At 38.8% G+C, this 10,191-nt stretch overlaps 1 long non-coding RNA gene across 1 annotated transcript; it reads left to right on the forward strand.

Moving 5' to 3' along the window:
• Positions 1-1,561: 1,561 nt before the first annotated feature.
• On the forward strand, positions 1,562-5,411 carry LOC131833157 (uncharacterized). Its single transcript, XR_009354345.1, has 3 exons — positions 1,562-1,664; positions 3,623-3,707; positions 3,940-5,411. It is a non-coding gene; the product is annotated as an uncharacterized LOC131833157 (long non-coding RNA).
• The last annotated feature ends 4,780 nt before the right edge of the window (positions 5,412-10,191 follow it).

The raw sequence follows: 10,191 nt of genomic DNA on the forward strand, positions 1-10,191 counted from the left end.
ATGCTTCATGAAATTTCAGAACCTTCCAGCCTTTTTTTTTTTTTTTCTTTTAAAGATTTTATTTATTTATTTGACAGAGAGAGAGAGGGAACATAAGCAGGGGGAGTGGGAGAGGGCAAAGCAGGTTTTCCACCAAGCAGGGAGCCCGATGAGGGGCTCGATCCCAGGATTCCGGGATTGTGAACTGAGCCGAAGGCAGAGGCTTAATGACTGAGCCACCTGGTTGCCCAACTTTGAGCCTTTTTGAAGGGTACATAACCATAGAGGACTTGGTGTGCTCTGTTAACTTGCCAACTTGATCCTGTATCTCACCTACTCAGACTCCTCCTCTGTTCTGTCCTCTCTTACCCAACCATTAAATTGTGATTCTGCTAAGGCATGGTGAAATAACTAGACAAGACTAACTCTCTGAACATTTTGGGATGCATTTAATCACTACCCTTTAAAATTTTCTATTAATAGGCACACACAAAGGGTTCATTCTAAAATATAAAAGCATTTTATGCTTCATAGAGACTTCCTCCAGAAGGGCTGAAAAAGATTTCCAAGTCTTCTATTACAAATCAGGAGGCAGAAAGACATTTTTAACCTGATTTAAAAAAAAAAAAAAAAAAAGCAAAAATACAGAGGACATACATGACAAGGTCTTATCAGATTGATGTCAAAATTGGCAGTACTAGGTCATCCTCCAGATAGTTACTCTAGATTTCAAACCATAGAGGGTAGATATGTTTAAGTGAAATAAACAGTAAGGTGATAAACTAGTAATATCATTCTATCTGTTTTTTCAAATTTTTTTCCTCATTGTTTCAGTTAGAGGACAATAAATTATCTCTTTGCAAACATGGGCAGAAACAGTCAGTAATTTCATTTCATCTGTAGTCTTCTCCATGGCTACAATTGGAGAATATCAGTTCTACCTCCAAATCCCCAGTTTCTGACAATTACATTCAGTAATTATGTAAAAGATGCATATTTCCTTGTTAATTAAATATTTTGTTTATTTTGATCGTAACTTGTAACTTTTTATGTAATCTTTGCAAGGTGACAAGAAAGTTTTTTTGGGGGAAGGGGAATGTCATCCTTGTTTGTATTGTCTTTGCTCATACCCTTTCCTTGTGTATGACATTGCCTCTCCAGCAGTCTCTCTCCTCCCCCCAGCACCCCCTTCCTCTCCATCCTTGTTTTGGAACTCTGGTTATCCTAATTATAAACTATCTTATATAGAAGAGAAATGATTTTAATGAAGGATAAGTTTGTTATATTTATTTATTTATATTTATAGAGAGAGAGTGGGGGAGAGACAGAGGGAGAGGGAGAGAGATAGAATCTTTTTTTAAAAAATAATTTATTTATTTATTTGACAGAGGTGGGGGGAACACGAGCAGAAGACGCAGGAGAGGGAGAAGCAGTTTCTCCGCTGAGCAGGGAGTCCGATGCAGGGCTTGATTCCAGGACCCTGGGATCATGACCTGAGCGGAAGGCAGTTGCTTTGCTTAATCAACTGAGCCACCCACGTGCCCCGAGAGATAAAATCTTAGCCAGTCTGCACGTTCTATGAGGAGCCTAACTCTGGGCTTGACCTCAAGACGCTGAGATCATGACTTGAAATGGAATCAAGAGTCAGGCACTAAACTGACAGAGCCACCCACGTGCCTGGTAAGGTAAGTGTTTACTTAATTAATTAATTTTAAGATTTTTATTTATTTATTTGTCAGAGAGAGAGAGCGCGAGAGAGCGCTCTCACAAGCAGGGGGAGCAGCAGGCAGAGGGAGAAGCAGGCTCTCCACCGAAAAGGAAGTGGGACTCAATCCCAGGACCCTAGGATCATGATCTGAGCGGAAGGCAGACACTAACCAAAGGAACCACCCAGGTGTTCCAATAGGATAAGTTTTTTTAAGTGCCTTACTTTCATTCCAGAATTTGGGACAATGGTAGATATCTTACTAGAGGCAGCAGTGGCTACATGTATTTCTATAAGGGGACGTTGAAACCAAAGGGCAGCATCTAACATGGAGAAAGACAACAGGGATGAATACCCCCCACCCCAAATTCACATTATCAACCAGAGTATAGAATATAGTGTAGACTCTGTGAGCCTAGCACAATGTACCAATATTTAAGCGCCAGTCACACTTATGGGTGTCAGAGGTCACGTCTTCCTTTGTAGCTAAAAAGTTAAAGTTGACTCTTAATGTCTTTGCTATCGATGTAAACAAAATGTTATGAAGAGAGATGGAGAAGGGGGTGAGCGAGCTGGAAAGGGAGGAATAGTGCCAGCCTCCTTCTTCTCCCCAACTCGTGCACACGCTGAGTTTGTAAGGTGTCCAAGGACATCTCCTTACTGCACAGCAGGTGCAAACATTGAAGATTACAGTGAATGCTGACCTCAGATAGCTTAAGTGGCCAATTTAAATTCCACAATCTGTCAATCTGACCTTGTCCTTTCTTCGGGTGTTTATATGGTGCTGGAACAAGAATTATTTCCATTACCTAAAGGGAATTACAAAAATAATGTATCCATAGTCATTACAATACTGCTTCATTTTTACGATAGAGTAAGAATTACAGATCAGCATAAAGTGTTGGCCAGGGACGGCGTTAGCATATTTTCAATGAGACCACTTTGGATCTTTTATTTAGTTAAGTCCATTGAAAATCTTTATGTCATTGGCATTTTTTAAGCACACTGTCATTAAAGGTATGTTTGGAGTTGACTTCCAGGAGAGAGAGTAAGATATGGAAAAGGAGCAGCCTGATTCAGTTGTGAGATAGATAGATATATATATATATATATATATATATATATATATATATATATACCAAATTTTTAGATCTTACGTGACAACTGATTTCTGCAGAAACTGGCTTGTAGAATGGGATAAGTTATTTTTAAAGGCGCATCTGCTATTTATATTTTAAGCTTGATTTGAGTTTCTTAAGAATTTCCCTTTAAGAATCGCCCTTCTTTCAGGGTCATATCTACTCAAACAGTTGTTACATCTCTAAGAGAAGAGAAAGGGATTTTAAAGGCAAGACTGTTACTTGAGAATATGTGGCTGCTCCCTGTGGCCTGCTGTTTCTGTGATGATAGGATGGGGGTGTAAAGTGCCCCCTCCTCGGAAGGTTCTCCGGGGAGCCCTGCCATTGGCAGCTCCCTGGGTGGGCTGGGGCGGGACACAGCCACTGTGACACAGAATGTGTAGGAAAGAACGAAGGTTGAACAACACACTGCCATCATTTCAAATGTCTCAGACTGTCAAAACTTTTCATAGAGAAAAGATTCAAAACATTTTTCAGCAGTCGGAGTGGTGCTTATTTGGTTCTGTAAAACAAGCTATCGTCGACACCTACTTCTGAGCAGCACAGAGCTTTACTGTAAATGTCCAAGGGCTTAGTCACACGGCCCACCCCTTCTTGGAGCATTTCAGGAGGACAAGGGGCGTGTCAGCGGTGTTTGCTACTGAGTCACTGCTGTCCTTACGCGGAGCGTTCAGTCATGGCTGATCAGGAAGATGACACATCCCACCACGGTTGTGGTTTTCAGAAACTAGTAAACACTGAAATCTTGTTTTAGCTATAAACAAAACCAAACATTGTTACATTTATTTTTCTTTTGAAGGTGTATAGACGTGGGTATAAATGTACTCTTGGATAAGAATGCACACACCTGGAAATTCAAATGTGTGGGGTAAGACTCAAGAGAGGTATGTGCTTGGGACGCCTGGGTGGCTCAGTTGGTTAAGCAGCTGCCTTCGGCTCAGGTCATGATCCCAGCGTCCTGGGATCGAGTCCCACATCGGGGTCCTTGCTCAGCAGGGAGCCTGCTTCTCCCTCTGCCTCTGCCTGCCATTCTGTCTGCCTGTGCTTGCTCTCTCCCCCTCTCTCTCTCTGATAAATAAATAAAATCTTAAAAAAAAAAAAAAAAAAAAAAGAGAGGTATGTGCTTAAGTAGGTATAACCAGATAAGGTTCATTATCAAAGAAACCTAAAGGTGAAGCAAATGAAAATGATGGCTTTGCATGACCCCGAGTTTGCTCATTTCAATTAAAGGATGCCCTGTGGCTTTATCATCCCTGAGTTTTGCCTCTACGAATATAGCATTTTTAATAACTCACATAATTTTATATGATGTTGAAATGATAATTATAAGCATACAAATTAGATCCACAAAAAATAAATTTGAGATTCTTTTGCACAGATTTATCTATTTTTTCCTATTTATGTATTTAATCATTTATTACAGACACCTGGATATTTAGCTTTATGCTTTGTGTTATAATCCAATACTGCTTTACCTATTTTCTCACTCAAATTATTCCAGCTGTGGTCACTGGGAGATTTTTCAGTTGGTTCCTGTGTCATTTGGACATACTCCTATCATTGTGGAGTTGAGTGTTTGTTTGTTTGTTTGTTTGTTTGCTGCTGTTACTATTGCTTTTCTTTGAGCCTTTCCTTATTTTCTGTCACTACAAGGTGCCCGGGGCTTACTTTGTGTATTTCCTGTCCCAATCCTAAATCAGCCATTTCTCCAAGGGTCTGGTTGCTTTTATGAGAGAACGGTGTTAGAAACCAGTATCTCCTTGCTATTGGGCACAGTTATTCTTAGGTCCTCTCATTTGGCAAAACAAAGAAATATATGTGTGTGTGCAAACTAGCATATGTACACATATCTATAAATATTTCGGCACGTATTCATTTGGATCTATATTAAGATAAACTGCTGTCTCCAGTGCTTGGCCACATGAATCACTCTAGTCTCTCCCTTTGCTTATCTATAACCTTCTGCTCCAAAAGTGAGAAACTTGGTTCTCAACATCTACCACCCATTTACTTTTTGTTCAGTTCCAGTTTACCTGTCTAGTGGTTTCAAAATTAACCCAGTGGAGCTCATCTTCGCCAATAGAGTGCAATCCTTTGCATAGCTGCTTTTCCCATTGGTCTTATATAGCATTTATACTCAATTCACTTCCAAAGTTACTTAGATCAGCAGACTTCCCCCCAACCCCTATGGTAAAGATTATTTCCTACATTCATAATGTAGTTAGATTATTTTGGCATAACTTGCATTTCATCCTGGGATTCCCCCCATCTTGTAAATGATTTTTTAAGTTTGCATATATTAAAAAAAGAAATGAGGTTAGCAGTTATTTATCTGTTAGTATTCTAGCTTCATTCGAAGGCAAGCTAACATACTTGCCCATGAAGCCTTCCTAAATCATTGGAGACTATAATAATTCCTCTTTGACTTGAGATCAGAATAGAGACTTCTTTTGCTTTCCTTTACCTAAGAGAATGCTGAGCCTCACAAGGAAGAAATCAAATGACTTTCCAAAACCTTTTAAAAAGACAAATGATAAGAGACTCTTAATCTTAGGAAACACACTGAGAGTTGCTGGAGAGGTAGGAGGTAGAGGGATGGGGTAACTGGGTGATGGGGTGGGTGAGTATGTGTTGTAATGAACACTGGGTATTATATAAGACTGATGAATCACAGACCTACACCCCGGAAACAAATAATATAAGTTAATTAATTGAATTTAAACTAATATATATATATATATATATTATAGTAAAGCTGGTATCTGGCATTGTTCTGGCTCTGGCATTGATTTTCCTTCTCTGGCTTTGTTCAGTTACCTGCCTGACTTTTGCTCTTGGTCCCCAGCCCAATGCTTCCTTACTTTGTCGCCACATTGATTTCGTCTTAACTTTTGTTTTATCTTGAGATACTTCTACTTGACACCAGGCTGACTAAATAGGAACCTCATTTGTTTCCTTAAAATAATGCCTACATTAAATACATACGTTAACTTCTCTCATTTTCTATCAAAGGTGGAAAAAATTGTGATGATTCTCGCTTTCTCTCAACAGCACTTAAATGGAATAAACTTATTTTACTAGCATAGAAATTTTTGAAACCTGTGCCTTGATCTGTGTGTTCTCTATAAAAATGCCCTTTCGCCTTCTACAAAATTTGCATACATTAAGGGTCACTTTTCATGCTGTAAAGTTCTACCCTTCACTGAAAAAGCTGGAGCCTAAAACTCCTGCTGAGGCCGGTTCAGGGGTGAGGAGGAGGTGTACACAATGACTTCCTTCCAAAGAATGGAGTGTGGGAGGAGAGAGGACAGTAACTCGGTGGTGGAGAAACCCGGCAAACACTACCTCAGCCAGACGATCAAGGTTAGCATCCTCAATTCTCAGTCATAGTGACAGCAGGTACCCTCCTACGATTCATTGAGAACAACACTCTACCTCTGAGATCTTCCTCCCAAAACCCATACCCCAGTCTAATCACGAGAACAACATCCAAGACACCCCAACTGAAGGACATTCTACAAAATACCTAATGAAACTATTTTCAAAACTGTCAATGTCATGAAAAACAAGGGAAGTCTGAGAAGCCTACAGAGACCAGATAACTAAATGTAGTGTGGTTTCCTGTATGGAATCCTGAAACAGAAAAAGGACATTAGGTAAAAGCTAAAGGTATCTGAATACAGAATGGACTTTTGTTAATAATATTGTAATAATACTGGTTCATTAGTGGTCACATATGTACCATACTTGGAAAACCTGAATGGCCCAGTTGGTTAAGCGTCTGCCTTTGGCTCGAGACATGATCCCAGGGTCCTGTGTTCGAGTTCCACATCTGGCTTCTTGCTCAGGAAAACTGCTTCTCTCTCTGCCTGCCACTCTCCTTGTTTTTTCACTCTCTGTCTCTATCTACATCTCTCTGACAAATAAATAAATAAAATCCCACCACCCCCACCAAAATACAGAAGAAATCCAAATGTAGCATGCTAATATTACCAGTAGGGGAAAATTGGGTGGGGGCTCATGGGACCTACCTTTTTAACTTTGCCATGAATCTAAAAACATTTTAAAATGCAGAGCTTATTTAAAAAAAAAAAAAAAAGTGGAAAAGTTAGATCTGATGCCTTAAGAAAAAAAGATTTATAAATTTCAGAAAAAGAGACTATTGGGAGATTTTACTTCATTTGGTTTATAAAATATATTGTTACTACTAATCTTACAAGGTTTTGATTCTTTCTTTCTTTCTTTCAAAGTAGGGCACTGCCTATGAATCTAGCAAGTAGGAATGACCCAGAGGAACTCATCTCTTAAGATGCATTTAGATTGGGTTTCTTGCATTAAGAATGAATTGATGACCCAAAAACCTTATTTCAAATGCTAATCAGCGTCTATTCAACAGAAAATTGTTATATTTTAGAATGCTATCAGGATCCTATAGCCAGTAATTGAGGTGTAAGTTTATGTCTACTCTTCTTTGCTATTATTGCTTTGGAACACATTAAACAATGTTTTTTTGAGGGGAAAACTGGATTTCTCAACCCTGTTGGTCAGCTCAAAACCTACACAACAAGGAATTTTTTCTTTGTCATGAGGAATTATATATAACATAACATTTTTAAGTGTACAATTTCGTGACATTAATTAAATGTACAATGTTATGAAACCATCACCACTATCTATTTCCAAACTTTTTCATCAAAATAGACACTCTGTATCCATTGAACAATACCTTCCCATTCCCCACTCTCACCAGTCCCTGGTAATATCTTTTCTTTCTCCATGAGTTTGCCCATCCTAGACATTTTGTCAAAGTGAATCATACAATATTTGCCCTTTTGTGCCTCACTCATTTCACCTAGCATAATGTTTTTGAGGTATATCCATGTTGTGGCATCTATCAGAATTTCATTCTTTTTTAATGGCTGAGTAATATTCTACTGTATGTATAAAACACATTCTATTTATCCATTCATTTGTTGATAGAATTAACATCAACAGAGCCAACTTTTGGCCATACAACACAATAGGTTTTATAAGTGTAACTCTTTTAAAAAAGAAAAAAAAAGAAGTTTGTTAAATTTTCCTGAAATTCAAAATTTGGCTTCATTGTAGTTAGCATATATGCCTATTATCTGATGTCACATGATAAGTAAATATGCTCAAAATCAGTCACTGAAGTTTGTGTCACTGGTATCATCAGAAGCAGTTCTGCAGGCCCAGGTTAAAGTCAGCTGACCCAGTAGCATTCTTCAAAAGACTTGTTTTTGTTGTTTGCATATATTTGGTTCTGCTTTTGCAAAACCCTGAAATGTTACGCCCCTGTCTTGTTCCTTTTTTTCCTCCCTTTTCTCATGGCTATATTACTGTCAATAAACTCGGGTTTCATATTTCGACTGGTGTATGTTTAATTAGCACACCAAGTACCACCATAGTTTATAAATCAAGTTCTGCAATCTGGCATAATTTATGTATGAGAATGTGAGCTTGGTTGTGGTCAACAGAATTTATCTGTGGAGTTTACATGCCCCAAATGCGGCTCCTCTTTATCTTGAAAGTAAATTCTCCAGATGCTCTCGTTTAGTTAGTAATATTACTATTCATCTAATTACTCAAGAAAGATCCCAGGGAATTACTCTTGGCTCCTTCCTCTTCCTCATTTCCTGCTATAAATCCTAAATTTTGCCTTGTGTCCATTTTTATCAAATCATCCCCTACTCTCTTTTCTTGTATCCTTGCCTGCACGGCTATAATGGGAGCCCTCATCATTCCTTGCAGTACTTTCTGGAGACTCGACAAGAGGGGCCTTTGCCCTGGGTGTTGTGCTGTAGAAGGACCAGCATATCACAAACACAAGAGATTGTTGAGGGATACGTGGTGACTGTCATTCAAGATGTGGTGCTCAGCGCTGGAACAAATGTGGAACAAAATAGCTCCAGGGGAGCATTTTTCCATATCTCTTCTCCCCATCTCTTCCCTCAGCTCCCTCAAACAAAAGGCAGCTATCTGTATGCTACTTAAGGTGGGTATTATGTTATTATATACGTAAGAGAAAAACACTGCTTTCTTCATGTCACTGAGAAATTGAAGTGGGCAAGAAGTGTTCCAGTGAAAGGAAACACAAATGAACAAGCTTGCTGTTGTGGGCTGTATTGCGCCCTTCACAATTCACGTGTTGCAGTCCCCACTACCTTAGACTGTGACTGCATTTGGAGATAAAGTCCTTGAAGAGGTAAGTAAGTTAAGATGAGGTCATTATGAGTGCCTAATGCAATATAACTGGTATTTTTATAAGAAGAGGAGATCTGGACACAGACACATGAAGAGGGAAGACCACGTGAAGACACAGGGAGAAGACTGCCATTTACACACCAAAGAGAGATGCCTCAGAAAAAATTAACCCTGAACGATATCTTAATCTCAGATTTCTATCTTCCTATACTGTGAGGAAATAAATGTCTGTTGTTGAAGCCAGCTAGTCAATGGTACTTTGTTACGGCAGCTCTGGCAAACTAATATATGCCGAAGTTCTTCCTCTCAGCATAACAAAATACTGGCTTGTGCACATCCAGATAGAACATGTATAACACATAATACCAATTTTAACATTAACAATGAAGTGAATATTAAAAGTAAAATTGCAGGGGTGCCTAGGTGGCTCAATGAGTTAAAGCCTCTGCCTTTGGTTCAGGTCATGATCTCAGGGATCTCAGGGATTGAGCCTTGCCTTGGGCTCTCTGCTCAGCGGAGAGCCTGCTTTCTCCCTCTCTCTCTGCCTGCCTCTCTGCCTACTTGTGATCTCTGTCTGTCAAATAAATAAATTAAATCTTTTAAGAAAAAGTAAAATTGCAAATACTTGTGTTTTTATAAACATTTAATGGGATTTCATTATTTTTTTTTTTAAAAAACCAACAAAATTTTGTCATTTAGATAACCTTGGTCTGGCCTCGTTAGGTGACCTTCCTTCAGGCACCAATAATTTCTTAAGTACTCCTTTAACCTGCACTCTCTACATGGCTTTATAAACATCTGTTTATGTGTCTCACTCTTCTAGGAACTTGGAGGGACCAGGAGCCACATCAGGAAGGGGCTTCTTTTAAGGAACTCCCTCATTACACTTTATAATCCAAAGGAGATTTTATAACTCAGTCAACATAGAAACTGACTTGTTTTTACCCCAGGTAAACATATCTATCTCCCATTGATATCAAATCCAAAATATCACCTATATTTTGTTCCGAGGTCTCCATCAAATGACTAGTTAAAAGTGAAATTATCAGTTCTTGGCAAGAGTGAAGATAAGTTATTTAATAAATTTTAATAAGCCAAGTAGATTTTAATACATTCTTTTTTCTGTCTTTCCTTCTGTTCCTT

The sequence above is a fragment of the Mustela lutreola genome, chromosome 6 (assembly GCF_030435805.1).
Source record: "Mustela lutreola isolate mMusLut2 chromosome 6, mMusLut2.pri, whole genome shotgun sequence".
Classification (NCBI taxonomy): domain Eukaryota; kingdom Metazoa; phylum Chordata; class Mammalia; order Carnivora; family Mustelidae; genus Mustela; species Mustela lutreola.